Source organism: Cryptomeria japonica, chromosome 7, assembly GCF_030272615.1.
Source record: "Cryptomeria japonica chromosome 7, Sugi_1.0, whole genome shotgun sequence".
In the NCBI taxonomy this organism is placed as follows: Eukaryota; Viridiplantae; Streptophyta; class Pinopsida; order Cupressales; family Cupressaceae; genus Cryptomeria; species Cryptomeria japonica.
The window spans coordinates 498756936-498772995 of record NC_081411.1 but is presented as its reverse complement, the minus strand read 5'-3'; the positions used below and the strand labels follow the sequence as shown (position 1 = coordinate 498772995).

The window sequence follows — 16060 nt, the reverse complement described above, 5'->3', positions numbered from 1 at the left end:
GAGTGGGTTTGACTAATATTGTTGAACGGCTCGATCGGTTTCTTGTTACTGGTGAGTGGTTAGGACAAAATCTAGCCTTAGAATCGTTGATTCTGCTGCTTATTGGATCAGATCGCTACTCGATCTGTCTGGAGGTCGCCTTGGGTCAAGCGGAGGGAGGTACCCCATTCCGGTTTGAGAAAATGTGGTTTAGAGTGCCTAAACTATATGACCTTATAGCTGCTTGGTGGAATGAACCGGTTTTTGGGAATCATTCGAGACTACTCATTCTCAATAAAAAGCTCAAGTATATTAAGGTCAAGATCAAAGAATGGAATAAGAGCCATTTCAAGAATATTCATATGGAGAAATTAAGAATTAAGGTTGAACTGGCAGACTTAACCAACTCTGTTGTCACTTCAGGAATGACTAAGGATCTATTTATCAAAGAAAATTCTCTCAAATCTGACCTAAATGAAATCCTTCGGTGTGAAGAAATCCACTGGCGTCAAAAATCAAGAGAGTTATAGCTAAAGGAAGGTGATAAAAACACCAAATTCTTCCACCGGTCGGCCATTGCCAATCGAAATAGAAATAGAATATCGGAGATTATGAGATCAGATGGAGCCACTGTCAGGAATTATGAGGACATTGCACAGGAAGCTGTAAGATTTTTTGACTCTTTGTTGAATGGTGACCATCAGATCAACCATCAAGCAAGAGCCTGAATTCTAAACTCAATCCCATCCGTTATATCCGTTAATCAAAATACAACTCTCTATACTCCTATTTCAATTGATGAAGTAAGGAATACTACCTTCCAACTGAAACTGGATAAGACTCCTGGCCCGGATGGCTTCCCTGTTGCTTTCTTCCATCATTTCAGGGATATCATTGCTCGAGATCTACATCTTGCAGTAGAAGAATCAAGAAAGAAGATGACTATGTTAGGGGCTATCAATCATACCTTTTTGACTCTAATTCCGAAGAAGCAAAATCCACAACAGATGAGTGAATTTAGGCCCATTGCTCTATGCAACACTGTATATAAGATTGTAACAAAGATCATAGCTAACAGATTGAAGCCCCTCCTTAAACACATCATAGCAGATGAACAAAGCGGTTTTGCCCCTGGAAGATCCATTGTGGAAGGCATTATCGTTGCTCATGAAACGCTTCACACAGCCAGGAAGACCAAGGACTCCTGTATGATTTTAAAACTGGACATCCTGAAAGCTTATGACATGGTGGACAAAGATTTCTTATTTGATGTTCTTAATAAATTTGGCTTTTGCAAGGAATGGCTCACTTGGGTCAAGAGTTGTCTCTCTTCCCCCAAATTCTCTGTTCTGGTTAATGGCTCATCCCATGGTTTCTTCTCTTCGACAAGAGGAATCAGACAAGGTGATCTATTATCACCATTTCTGTTTATCATAATGGCTGAAGCTTTAGGTCGATCTATAAGAGCTCTTCAGCAAGATGATCGTTGGATTGGAGTTAATGTGGCAACAGGGGTTGAAAAAACGACTCATCTTCAGTTTGCTGATGACACCATTCTGTTTGGTTCGGCCTATAGGAGGGAAGCTAGAACTATTAAAACATGCCTTGATGATTACTATATGGCTTCCGGGTAGAAAATCAATTGGTACAAATCTGAAGTGTTTTTTGTCAACACTCCGCTTAACTTGCAAGCTGTATTATCAAGGATTCTTAATCTTAGAGTCGCAAACTTCCCAGGGAAGTTTTTTGGTACCCCCCTCTTCATTGGCAGTAGCAGAACTCACTACTGGAAGCATCTTATTGATAAGTGCAAATCCAAACTTGCAACTTGGAAAGGCAAGTGGTTATCCTCTATTGGCAAGCTTACTATGATAAAGTCGGTTCTTTCAGCGCTACCGGTTTTTTCCATGGCTTGCCTAAGATTACCGGTGGCAATTGAAGATGAATTGATTTCGCTAATGAGAAATTTCCTTTGGAATGGTTCGGATGACAAAGGTAAATTCCCTTTGATAGCTTGGAAAAAGATTTGCCAACCAAAAAAGGCGGGAGGTGCTGGCATTTGCCAAATCTCAATTATGAATTTAGCAATGGGTGCTAAACTGGCTTGGGAAATATGTAGCGACGAGAAGCAAAAATGGGCAAGGCTCCTAAAACCATAAATACTTGGACTCCCTGGAGCCTAAAAGGATTTTGACTATCAACAATCCCTCCCAGAGGCTCGGCTATCTGGAATTTCATTATGGACAGCAGGGAAATCATAAGCGATCAGACTACCTGGGATGTCAGGAATGGCAGGGATGCCTCCTTTTGGTTTGATTCTTGGTCTGGTGAAGATGCCCTATGTCACAACCCCACTCTGCAACCTATCATGGCAAAAACCTGTCGCCTTTGGGGGCACAATATCTTTGATTATGGTTATCCGATGCAAGAAAATGGTATTGCTAAGTGGAAATGGAACTCTTTGGATCAGCTGGACTTGGATCAGCTTCAGAAGGACTTGTTTACTGATATTCTTAACAAAAGGATTATTTTCCCTTCCCCTTATAAGGACATTATTAGGTGGTGCGGTTCCTCCGATGGTAAATACAAAGTATGTTTTGGTTACAAATTGAAAGAAGCAGCTACTGATTAAAAAGATGGCCTTTTAATCTTTTTTGACACCAACACCTCCTTCCCAAAGCGGGCTCCTTTGCCTGGTTGGCTTGTCAGAGAAAAATCTTAACTCAAGAAAGACTCCAGTCAATGGGTACCAATGGACCCAACAGATGTACCTTATGTCTAGAACAGGAAGAGACTACGGATCATCTTCTTCTCCATTGCAAATTCTCTAGTCACAGCTGGTGGCATTTCATGGGAAAACTGAGAATCTTTGGCCCCTTCCCAGCAAGGCTGGATAAGTAGTTTTTGCAATGGCCTAAACTGGCAGGTAAGGCTGTTTTTGCTGATTTGCTTTTTATCCTCCCATCACTTCTAATTTGGGAAATTTGGAAAGAAAGGAACCGCAGAATCTTCCAGGGTAAAGAAATGAGCCTTTTGTCTCTTTGTGGGAAAATTGAGAACCACCTGATTGAACTCCTGAATGAGGTAGCCCAATCCAAAACATTAAAGAAAAATTTGTTCACGGACTGGGATTGTAAGATTAAGCTGGTTCTTCCAAACCTACTCATCCCACCAATCTTCGGACTGGGCACCCCGGTGGATCAGACCAATCCAAGAGTGGGGGTGAAATGGGATGCGCTAGAGGATGGGTGGAGCAAGGTAAACTTTGATAGTGCTTCTATAGGAAATCCGGGTCAAAGTGGTATTGGTTGTATTCTGAGGGACTCTGATGGTCTCTGTATAAAAGAAATCTTTGAAAAGATTGGTGTGGCTACTAATAATGAAGCGGAATTCAGAGCGGCTTTAAGAGGTCTTCAGTTAGGGAAGGAGCTAGGGGTGCAGAGAATTCATTTGGAGGGAGACTCGTCAAATGTTATTAATGTGATCCGCTGTAATAGCATCCCTAGTTGGTGCCTTAACCAGTGGCTTCAACTGATCTTGGCGCTGCTAGCTACCTTTGATGAATTTCGGGTTAGCCACATCTACAGGGAAGGTAATGGTGAAGTTGATAGACTTTCTAAATTGGCTTTAGCCGTGGGTGACCCCACCTGAATATCCACCGATGATTTTCTGTTGGGCCGGTTGGTGATGTGGCATTGGTTCCACCGGTTGACATGCTATCCTCACTTTCCATTGAGGGGGACGCTCTCCGGTTCTTTCTGCAACTTCCGGTTGTGGAGCATTACGACGCTTTGCTCCCTGGTAGCTGCTTTACCCCCTCTCCACTTTATGGTCATAGTTTTCGGTGTAGAGATCGACCATCTGCCCTGTTAACTTGTTAAGGTTTCTTCTTACCAACGAGATGTGACGCATTGCCGGCATCATTGATTAGTGCCGGTTTTTGGCCTCGTGGCAATTAAATATAAGGGTACTTTATTAATATCTAGTTACGACTAGATCCTCTCAAGATTTGTTTATGATCACTTGATGCTTAAAGTCGGTCGACACCAAGTTGAGGAGGTTTGGCGCAGATGGTTTTTTGGATACTGGCAGCTCACGCGTGTGGGTATTTATTGGGTATGAATTGCTTGCAAGGTGCCATATTCTCTAGTTTGATGCCGTGCTATTTAACAATGGTATACCCTTTCTTTCCATTAAACAATTGCTTTCCTTTCTTGGCGACTCGCTATGGAGACCCCAATCCTCCTTGAAGCTACTTGTCGCCAGATGGCTTTCTTGGGCGAAATCACGGACATACGTCTGCAAGAGGTCCTCTTCTCTTGGCATCCTCTTATTCTCCACAGCCTTAAGAGGATTCTGGGAAAGGAATTCCTTATGGCTTACCACAGGTATAGAGCCAATGCCGATATCCCTGCTTTTTTTCTTGCAATGATAATTTACATGGGGACTAGAAAGCAGAAAGCAAAACTGTTAATGCAAATGATGTTTAAGCATCGCTTGTTGGGGGAAATAGATGCTGTATTGTACAATATTGATGCCAATCTTAGAATTTCGCTTCCCCAAAATTACTATATGTCACTAAGCAACGGAGCGGAGGTGAAGAAGCTTGTGATTGTTAATTCTCTGGATTTTGAGTCTCTCCAAGCAACCTGGCCTATCATCTCCAGGAACATTGATTTCCTGGTTAAAGCGGCTGGCATACAAAGCGGTTTCACGTCGGAATGGCGAGCAAAATTTCTCTGTGATGAAGATCTAGCGGGTACTGATTACTTTGGGATTTTGGAGAATGGAGATCTGGTGGATGGAAATGACTGGGGTTTTGGGTTGGGCGAAGAGTGGTTCCCAAACGACTACCGACTCCCAAAGGAGAAGGTAGAATCGACAACTCATTCGAACTGTGGCACGGAATGTCCCATTGTCCTAGATGTGACTAATGCACTTGTGGATGATCCTTCTGAAGACTCTCTTTGACTCCGGTTGTCTTTATGCCCTCCGGTCTCTCTGTTTTTTGAGATTGCCTGTTTTTGTCTTAAAACCTCTGTTTCTTTAAGAGGTTGGTCTATGTTTGTACTCATCTAGCCTCCAGGGCTGGTCTTTCTTATCTTGTGACTAGAGCCAAGGTAGGGGGTTTTCTTCCTGATTCTTTCCCCCTACCGCTCTTATTGAATCAGGCCTTGTATTCTCTTTTTGTTTAATACAAGGGTGCTGTCCCTCTGTAGCTATTTACTTATTAAAAAAAAAAAATTGGAACTATTTATAAATGTGAAGTATGTTGCAACAAGATATAAATGGAAAAAAATTAACATTTACCATTTGTAATTAAATTAAAGTTAAAAAACTTAGAAAAAACTGAAAAAACTAGGGTTTGTAGCTATAAAAAATTTGAAAATCCTAAAAGGCTAAGATTTGTTTTTTTCATTAACTTAAAATGGAAAGAAAATGTAGAAGAAAATGGAAAATTGATCTTTAAACACTTAATATTTGAAATTTCATAATATATACCCAGTAACTAGTGGGGGTTTGGGAGTGGAGACCCTAATGTGTTTGAGGGGCAGCAATGATAAGCTGCACAAGGTGTTAGATATGAGAAAAACCCAACGATAGAAGGGTGCGGGGAAACGCACTTGCGTTTCCCCATTGGTTGGAAGTGGGGGTTTGGGAGCTATGCCCACGAATATTTATTTTTTGGATGATTGAAAATGGATGAGCTTGAAACAAAGTATGAAGAAATGGACACTTGAAGACCTATTTTGGGCACCAAACAACAAAATGAAATGAAAAAACCAAAAATGTCATTTTTAGCCGTCTGGGCGTTTCCAGGCAAGTGCGAGAGTCCTAGATCTGGACTTGCAAGTCCAACCCCTAGGACTCACGTGAGTCCTATGCAAAAACTCGAGCTTTTTGGGGTGACTCAATAGGATGCGGCTCACGAGTCCGTGGCGAGTTGACTCGGCAAGCGAACGGACTTGCGAGTCCTAGCTGATTTTTCAAACTATTGATGAGTTCTTATAGGCTCTAGTGTAATTGATTCTTTGAGATCTTCCGTGTATAGATCAGTTTTTTCCCATTTCCACATGGGCAAGTATTGATCATTGCAATTGTTTCATGGTGTTATAATACATGCCTTTTTTGATGATTGGTTGATTGCAGTGTGTTGGGTTTGTTGAAGTACTCGGGTTTCTTCATTTGAGACTTGGAGATTAAATGTTGACAATATTTTTTAAATTGGCAACCACAAAGGCACTACCTGGTTACTTGATTTTAGAGTTGGTTATGCTGATATCTTATATACCAATCCCTTGGCAGTGATTGGTCAGTTCATTTTAGGGACAACTCAAGGGGATATGCTGAGATTTATGCTTTATGGTTGAGCATTTTTTTCTTTTCCATTACCTAGGATAGAGTTTGGCAGTGGGATTGATGGTATGGACTTCATTGAGATGCCTTGGTAGGATATGTTTCTTGGTATTGATTTCAACCCTTTCGGGTATTTCAGCTTGGGATTTGATGATGATTACATTTTGGGGTTCCAAGAAAGGTGAGTGTAGTCGTGGCATGATGGTTTTATAGTTTTGATCAGAGTGGCACAACCTCAAAATGTTGGCCCTTTATTGAGATTGACATGGAACCCTAGGATCACTTTGGTTTTGTAGTCCAATAGTTGTTGGGATTGAGACAGTCGATGTTGACTTTCTGGAGTTTACACCTTTGGTGCATTGATTTGTTTCTTACAAAGAGCAAGTCTTTAAGGAGTTTACTGAGTATATAAGTAGTTGGTTGCTCTTTTTACAGACTGTTATCTAGAGGTCTTTGGTGCTGGTACCTTGCTAGACAATTTTTCGAGAGGATAGTGCTACAAATCTCCTAGTTTTACTTGGGACCCTAAAATTATACATGGTTTCAGTCTTGATCAATTTGATGTTTTGGGAGTTGTGATGGTATTCCTTGAGGACAAGCAATCTTTGGGAAGGGAGGACTGCAATGTCCCCATTTTTACACTATCCTATTATACAAGCATTGGCCAATTTCTAGGGTTTTCATGGAGGTTTCCATTTTCCCTACCAGTGTTCCAATGTGATCGGTGAGCTCAATTCTCAGTTTCAGTGGGTTTTGACTGTAGTTACTATTTATAGTAAGTGCTTGCATGGCATCAATCTTTCTGGGTTTGTTGTCTTTTGTCCCAAGGGAATATTGTTATTTTTAATAAGTGCTTGTATGTCACCAATCCTTCTATATTATTTTAGGTTCTCTTTGGTCCTTGGAGAACATTGCTGTTTATAATAAGTGCTTGCATGTCACTAATCTTTTGGGGTTTGTTCTCAAAGGTCCTTGGAGAATATTGCTATTTATAGTATGAGCTCATGTCGGCATTAGTTATCATTTGTTAGCTTTAGTTGGTTCGTCTCCATTTTCAATACCTTGGCAAGTTTCCACAAGGTGATAGAAAATATTTTAATATTTTCACTTGTGTTTCAAAAGTGACTTTATGTGCTGGAAATGTTTTAAAAAGTAAAATAAATCACTTTTTGGAGTTATAAGGTATATTATTTAGCAAGTTTATTGGGAGACGAGGGTACTTGGAGACTGGTACCGGTACTGGTATAGCTAAATTTCAAAAATAGGAGATGGGGGGTACTTTGAGACGGCAAATTTTTTAAAATAATTTAATAGTTTCTAGAAAATATCATGACATAGAACTTCGAAAACAAGAACAGTGGTAAAGTTTAATGTTAAATTTAAAATTGAGCAAAAATTGAAATTAAAATTGCTTATAATATTGGTACCATAGCCAATCTAAGTGGCCTATGCATCAAGAAGTTTCTGGAGACGTTTCCGGTACTGGAGACACGTCTCTGTCTTCGGTACATGTCTCAAGGGGTAGGAGACGGGTCTTCTGGTGATGTAGTTATTTAGTAAAGTGATTTTATAATAGAGTTTCCAGAAAGTTCCTAGAAAAAGTTTACATATAAGAAGTTTGAGAGCTCATTTGGTGTGTTGCAGTTTATTATTTCTTTGTTTGAAAACCCTTGCGGTTTTGGAGATTGGACTTTGTTCATCTCAGCCTTTTGAAGAGCACACAAATATATGGAGAGGGGGGGTTGAATCAGTATATTAATAAATTTTTACTTGATTGAATATATTAACAATACTTTGTAAAGCTTACTCAACACATGCAAGATTTAACAAATAAGAACACTAAAAACACAAAGTTTACGTGGAAACCCTAGTGGGAAAAATTACGGCAATAAATGCTTAAATATGTATATCTTCTATTACAATGTCTGTAGGCACCAACCTACTAGAGGCACCAACCCCTAAATATGAAGCACTGACTTCACAAAGATGAAGCACCAACTCCACCAAAATGAGGGACCAACCTCCTAAATATGAAGTACCAACTTCACAAAGATGAAGAATCAACTCCACCCAAAATGAGGCACCGACCTCCTAAATATGAAGCACCAACTTCACCCAAAAATTCTGCAATAATGATGATCATAAAACTGCCACAACTGATCATTATATCCTCTTAAAATCTTCTTCAAACTCCTCATACTCTTCTCCTCAACTCTGAAATTATTTTATCATATATAGCCCTCTCTAAATCTGGTGTATATATATCTGCTTGATTATCTTTTCATAGCACACACTACACACACATATTATCTCTCATTCTTCTGCTTTTTATATCTTCATATTCTTTGAAGTGACATATCCTTTCAGAATTAAAGAGACATGTTCTTATTAAACCAACTCAGATTTCATTTATGAAATCACACCTCTTATCCTTTCCTTAAAACACATTGCACCCTCTTTAATAATTACTTTAATCATATTGACTTCTCCTTGAACAAATTGCACCCCTTTGAATAGTCATATTAACATCCTCTTAAACAGATCGTAGCTTTTTGAGAATGTTTAGTGAATACACTAAACTGCACCACTTCATAATATTTGTTTGCCTTAACATGATCGCATCACTTCACAATGTATTAACTAATAGAATATCGAACTCTTAACAAATCACTGCTTATATAAATATTAGGAAATCGCACCATTTTCTTATGATAATTGCAGTTTATTAAAGTTCGTTTTAATCAGTGTTTTATATGAACAGTCGCCACCTGTTATCTTTATACAAATTGCATCTCTACACATAAATCAACTCACTGCCTTGTGTTAACAGATTTCTTTGACAAATACTAATTGTGTCTTCAACCTACTTTGGTTTGGTGATCATTATGCTCGTTGCCTTTATTGATATTAAATGTTGATCGCTAAATCAATGTCAATAAAGTCTGTCTTATAGAGTCTCTGCTTTGTCAAACAAATTTGCTGCTTACAATAAAATAATCAGCCTTGTTAATGTGCAATTTTTCTATGTTCCTATATTCAGAAAACTTGTAATCATCCTTAATCTTCTATCATGAGGTGACCACCTTACCCTTTCATTGATTGTTGTAATGCTGCATTCTTTAAGTGAATCGTGACAGGCTGAAACTTCATTTATATGGTAACCATACCATCATCATACATACTTCTCTGTGAGGGAATTCTTCAATGACTTTGGGGAATAGCTTCAGAATAGTAATCTGCATCATATCCGTAATCTCTATACACAGGTCTTCTTAAAGTTTGACCTTGTCTTTTGATGGCACATCTTGCTGATCACCAAACAATAAACAAAAACACAGAAACTTACAAGCAACTGACAGGGGAATTAATGATAGGAAGTTCAGCAATTTAAGACAGGGAAAAAATTTTATTAACAGTCTGTTCCGATTACAACAGGTAACAGAACACAAAACATTACAAAACACATTGATCAGAAACTATCTTCTTTCACCATATTTATAATGTTTACAATGCTAATCGACTCTAGGAGTCGGTCTGTCTGATGATTCACAACAAAATAGTTATTGGCCTCATTGGCCTTCTCACAGACACACCTGATCGACCAAACTTTCCAATTTTATTTTTGTTGCCTCTTACTTATTCAGTCATTCTTCGATGGGTCTGATTTCCTACACACAATGTCTCCCTCTGCTGATTGGAATTCAACCCTCTGCTTCACAACGCGACCAACTCCCCGATTCACCCACATATGCCTTACTAATAGAGCAGAAGTTGGTTGGCAAATGGCTGCCAACATGGCTTTCGGAAACTGACTTGCCAACATGAAACTGTGTAACTGACTTGAGTGCAACTGTCGGTCGGTATGTGTGACATTGAACTCCATTGAGAACACAACTTCCTGTCACAGGTAAGATAGGAACATAAATATGGACCGACTCACACAAAACTGCGACAGGAATAGGAAGAAACGAAACTCCAACCAAAATCCAAAATTGAAAGAAAAAATAAACGCCAAAAACCATTAAAGGAAAAGTGATTCCCTTCTATCGAACACTCAAGGCAGAGAAAGAATCATGAGCTCCTGCTCATGAGATTTGAAACAGTATGACCCAACTGATTGATCTCTAGTTCAATGAGCCAAGAAGAATCTTCAACTGGTCGATGCTGCCACTTCACCAGATATTGGAAGTATTCCTTACCCTGGGTCTTCTTCAATAGTTGTGTATCAAGAATGCATTCTATTTCTGACGGAGTGGATGTAGTTCTTTGTTGTTCTAGATTAAATGGTAACTCAGTTTCAACAACATCTTCTTGTGCATCTCCTCTGTATGGATAAAGATCTGCCACATAAAAAATAAGAGAGATGCCCAAATCTGAGGGCAGAGCTATTTCATATGCATTGGCAAAGAATTTTCTGAGAACTTTACAAGGACCCACTTTCTTCATCTGAAGTTTGTTGTAGACTCCTGTAGGAAATCTCTTCTTTCTCAGATGAGCCAAGCCAAGGTCTCCCACCTAATAAATGAAGTTCCCTCCGCTTTTTATCAACATGCTATTGATACTGCTGATTGCTAGATTCAATATTCATCTTGACCTCTTCATGCAGATCATGTATGAGTTTAGGCAAACTCCTCACCTGCTGCACTACTCTTTTCCATACAACCAAGATCTCTCAACTCAGACACTCCCCTTGGATGCATACCATATACAACATAGAGTGGACTAAATCTAGTACTCCGATTAGGAGAATCATTAAATGCAAACTCAGCTTGAGCCAAAGCTAGATCCCAAGTACCTGGTGTTTTGCCAACAAGATATCTCAACATATTACCAAGGCTTCGATTAACAACCTCTGTTTGACCATCTGTTTGGGGGTGGTAAGCAGAACTAAAACGCAGATTTGTGCCCAATTTCATCCATAGGGTCCCCTAAAAATAAGGCACAAACTTAGTATCCCTGTCAGAGATAATACTCTTTGGAATGCCATGTAACTATACTATTTCTTTGAAGAACAAATTTGCAATGTTAGTGGCATCACTAGTTTTCTTACAAGGTATGAAATGCACCATTCTAGAAAATCTATCTACCACAACAAAGATAGAATCCATAATGTCCCTAGTCAATTCTGATATGAAAATTCTGATCCTTTTGGCCTAAATATTTCGTCAAACACTTGGCTAACAGAGTCTCAGTCTGCTGGTCTTAGTTTCAGTTCAATATAAGGGACACCAAACACTAATTCCTCATTAAAGAACATTCACCAAAAAACTTTGAAATGCAAATATGAAAATATTAAAATACTTAGACCAACCTAGAAGTATTGCAAGACAAAAGTAGCTCTCAAACATGGACATCTACTGGCTGTCATTATGTCAAATGGTTGTCATACAATCTCAGAATTTAGTCATATAAGATGCAGCCATTAACTCCTTCAACCTTTATTCATAGGATAGCTCAATGATAACTTTACAAGCCCAAACATTGACTGATAACAATAACTAATTGTCAGACTTCTGAGGACTAATGGTACTCATAAACTTTATGCATATCAAACTGAAATTACAATGAATTTTATTGGCAAAGAACCTGGAGGGAATTGCTTGAATATGGCGATGAAGGAACAAACAACATCCACTAGAAAGGAGACTCCAATGAGCAAAATCGAACCATGTGCATGTCGTCCCTCCTGCTGCAAGTGAAGGGTCTGAGATACCAAGGTAGACTGCATACAAGTGCTCCAATTCACCTCCAAACTGGTCGGTCTTCTCTCTTGAAGAGGGCACCTTACTAACAAGATATCTCAAGGCCGAACCATGAAGTGTCAACCCAAATCGAGGGTTTATGTGCCACCGAACTGTTCTGATCAGATTCTCTTATGTAGCCGATATCTATCACCAAAACTTATAACAATTAGATTGCCTTGTTCTCCCAATGAAATTGGTAGCTTCCAATATCAAAATCGATGCACATTGGATGGTGTATGAACAAAATCGTGGATGGTTCAATCTGCAAACAATATGACAACCAGCAACAATATACTTCGATTTGCCCTCCAAGAACAACAAATCATATCGTGTCCTTCTCTAGGAGAGATTGCTATCTTCAAATCACCATGGAGATACATTCACCATTGTCATTAGCAAAATCGTAGAAATCTGATAAGTCTGAAGCAACTACCTCAAAATCTGATATGAAACCTTGATAAACTCAATGTGAAAATCTGAATGCTCCTCACTCACAAAGCCACCCTTCAGAGGATCTTTCACCCCCTCAGTTATGCGATCAATGGGAGTTGACGTTCCCAAGGATCCTAAGTCTGCAGACACCCTTTAGGTTCTACAAAATCCTTTTAATTCTCCAATCTCAAAATCCAAGTTTGCCTTCCTTCTCTTACCCTCTTCTATTTAACCTTCTCCATAACTCGTCATGAGACACCTTCTACAAGGGGGTAGGTACAATATATTTATTTTTAATTAAGTGACTATTAATTAATATTTTATTTTTATACTTTAGTCACTTATAATTAAATTAATTAAATATAAAGTCACTTTTTAATAAATAATTCATTTTAATGACTTTATAAGAAATTAATTGAATTAATTTCTCCTTATAACGCCTATTAGCCTTAAGGCTAAAATTGGGGACATTACAAATTTACCCCTCCTGAAATTGCTTGACCCCAAGCAATCTCCACTGCTCAATCTCAACATTTTGATGAATATCACCTCCTGGATCCCAAATGAAATATTGAGTAATGTCCCTGCGATCACGACACATCTCCTGCATCATCAACTGAATCCACATATTCAAATCATATGCTGCAATAGAATGAATCTCATAAGGATCGATCAAATCATGTAGTAGATCCCTCTCGCCCTTAAACTGAACCGGAGAGAAGCCATCATTCTTCTCATGTACCCGCATAATATGTCTCTGAAGCAACTCAACAACTTGAGGATCAAATGTTTAACTATGAAGACTCCTCACTATGTACACCTATGAATTTCTGCCATGAAACCTGCATGAATCTTTGAAGCACAATCATCACTATCAAGAGGATCAAAATCAAAGAGTGGATTTCCTATCATCCAAGAAGCATCAACTTCAAACAAAGGATTATCCACCAACCTAAGCCCTTCCTGCTGTTCATTTTTCTTGTTGTATCCTCTGAATAAAGAGATACCATGTAGGCTGCCATCAACAATTCCCCTCAACACATAATCTTTATTGTTTGATTTGAACTTCATTTCTAGCTTAGGCACATTGAGGGTAAATTCTTCAATGTCTTGGAGCCATTTCATTCCCAAGACCACATCCGCTGCTCCCATGTTGACTACATAAAAATCAGCATGTAGTTCATAGTCATTCAACTGCAAAGTAAGATTACCAATCCGTTTGGTGCACATGAGGGTATAACCATCTACTACTCTAACTTTAAATCTGCTGAAGTCCTCTGTCTGCAACCTGCATATAGTCACAAATCCCTCATCAATAAAATTGCATTATGCTCCAGTGTCTAAGAGTGCAATGCAATGCTGGCCATTGATTGTTCCTCAGAACCTGAAAGTAAGCTCATCCTGCTCATCAGCAAACAAGGCCATGGGAGAAATATTCACATCCGGCTCAAATCCTCCTGAAGTAGCTAATTGATCTAAATTTTCAGAATCAAGATCCTCATAAGATACCCACATTGCACGATTTGCCTTTCTCTTAGGTCTTAAAGGGCAATCATGCTCTCTGTTGTACGGCTCCTTGCACTAGAAGCATAATTTCCTTCTCCTGAGATCTTCGCGTGTTTCCTCATCCATCATAGGTGCTGATTTCTTTTTCTTTTCAACAAGTTGTTGAGGATTCTCTTGGTTGGTAGAAGGTGTTTCCTTATGATAACCTTTGTTTTTAGGTGCTGCGAACTCCATGCTTCTTTCTTTCTTCATTGCTTCTTGTAATGTAGGCGGGTCAAAGACTTTCAACCAGCCTCTAAGTGGCTCCATTAATCCCTCAATGAACAATACAACCAATCTTCTTTCGCTGATGGTGGGAACCATGACTGACAACTGTTGGAATTCAGTGATGTATGATTCAAGGGAGCCATGTTGCTTAAGTTGAGCTAGCTCACGGAAGCTTACCTCAGGGTCCTTTACATCAAATCTGTCAATTAGCTTCTCAGTGAACTCAGCATAAGTGGCAATGAGATTGTGTCCAAGTGTGATCAGACCGTGGTACCACCACTCATGGGCAGCCCCTTCCAAGTGTAAGGTGGCAAATCTTATTGCATCTTCCTCCGGCATAGGTCTTAATGATAGATAGTTATCGAGTTTTTGAACCCAAGACCTAGCTGTACATTTATTGCTTCCATCATAATAAGGCATTGTGATCTTACCAAGTGTATGCTGATAATCATTTCTTGATGGATTGTAGTGATCATTCCTAGCTCCTCCTCTTCTATTCCTTTGATTCATGTATTGATCAAAGGTCCACTGGTCCTTCAAATCAGCAGGTAATTCAGTATACTCTTGGTATGCTTGCCTTGCTTCATGTCCAAACGTGGTAGCAGCAACTATAGGGGGGTTTTCCCTTGGTGTGAAAGTGGGGAAGAGTGGTCTAGAGGCTGATCCCCTAGTAGTAGTCCTTTGGGCAGACCTATCTCCTTCAACATTTCTGATGTTTTCATTGCTCCCGCTGTGTTCAACTTCATTTCTTTGGAAATTGGTGTCGTTGTTGGACTGTTGCTCCATGTTGCCCAACAATCTTGACATCATGTCCAACATGGTGTCAAACTTCCTTTCTGCCCAAGCATCTTTGTCATCTTCTGCCATTTTTCCAGCGTCTCTTTCCCTCAATGCTGCTGATAATGTGTCTACGTTAGGTACTCGCGGGTTTTGGTACTGCTGTCTCTGATGTTCCCTGTTATAGTACTTTACTTCCCTTGCACTCATTCAACAATTTTGATCATAGGATGGCAGGACGATAGCTCTGATACCACTGTAATGCCCCTAGTCAATTCTGATCTTTTTGGCCTAAATATTTCGTCAAACACTTGGCTAACAGAGTCTCAGTCTGCTAGTCTTAGTTTCAGTTCAATATAAGGAACATCAAACACTAATTCCTCATGAAAGAACATTCACCAAAAAACTTTGAAATGCAAATATGAAAATATTAAAATACTTAGACCAACCTAGAAATGTTGCAAGACAAAAGTAGCTCTCAAACATGGACGCCTACTGGCTGTCATTATGTCAAATGGCTGTCATACAATCTCAGAATTTAGTCATATAAGATGCATCCATTAACTCCTTCATCCTTTATTCATAGGATAGCTCAATGATAACTTTACAAGCCCAAACACATTGATTGATAACAATAACTAATTGTCAGACTTCTGAGGACTAATGGTACTCATAAACTTTATGCATATCAAACTGAAATTACAATGAATTTTATTGGCAAAGAACCTGGAGTGAATCGCTTGAATATGGCGATGAAGGAACAAACAATAGCCACTAGCAAGGAGACTCCAATGAGCAAAATCGAACCATGTGCATGCCGTCCCTCCTGCTGCAAGTGAAGGGTCTGAGATACCAAGGTAGACTCATAGTTGAAAATCTCAGACTCGCCTCGGACTCGGCAAACCAAAATTTTGGACTCAGACTCGGACTCGTGAAAGACTCGCGAAAGACTCGGCAAAGACTTGGCAAAAAAAAACCGTAGTTTTACAAAAAGAACA

At 39.3% G+C, this 16060-nt stretch overlaps 1 protein-coding gene across 2 annotated transcripts in view; it reads left to right on the top strand.

Moving 5' to 3' along the window:
• Nucleotides 1-16060, top strand: part of LOC131060183 (F-box protein 7) — a 336958-nt gene that overhangs the window by 219191 nt on the left and 101707 nt on the right. The gene's annotated exons all lie outside the window — the stretch shown is intronic.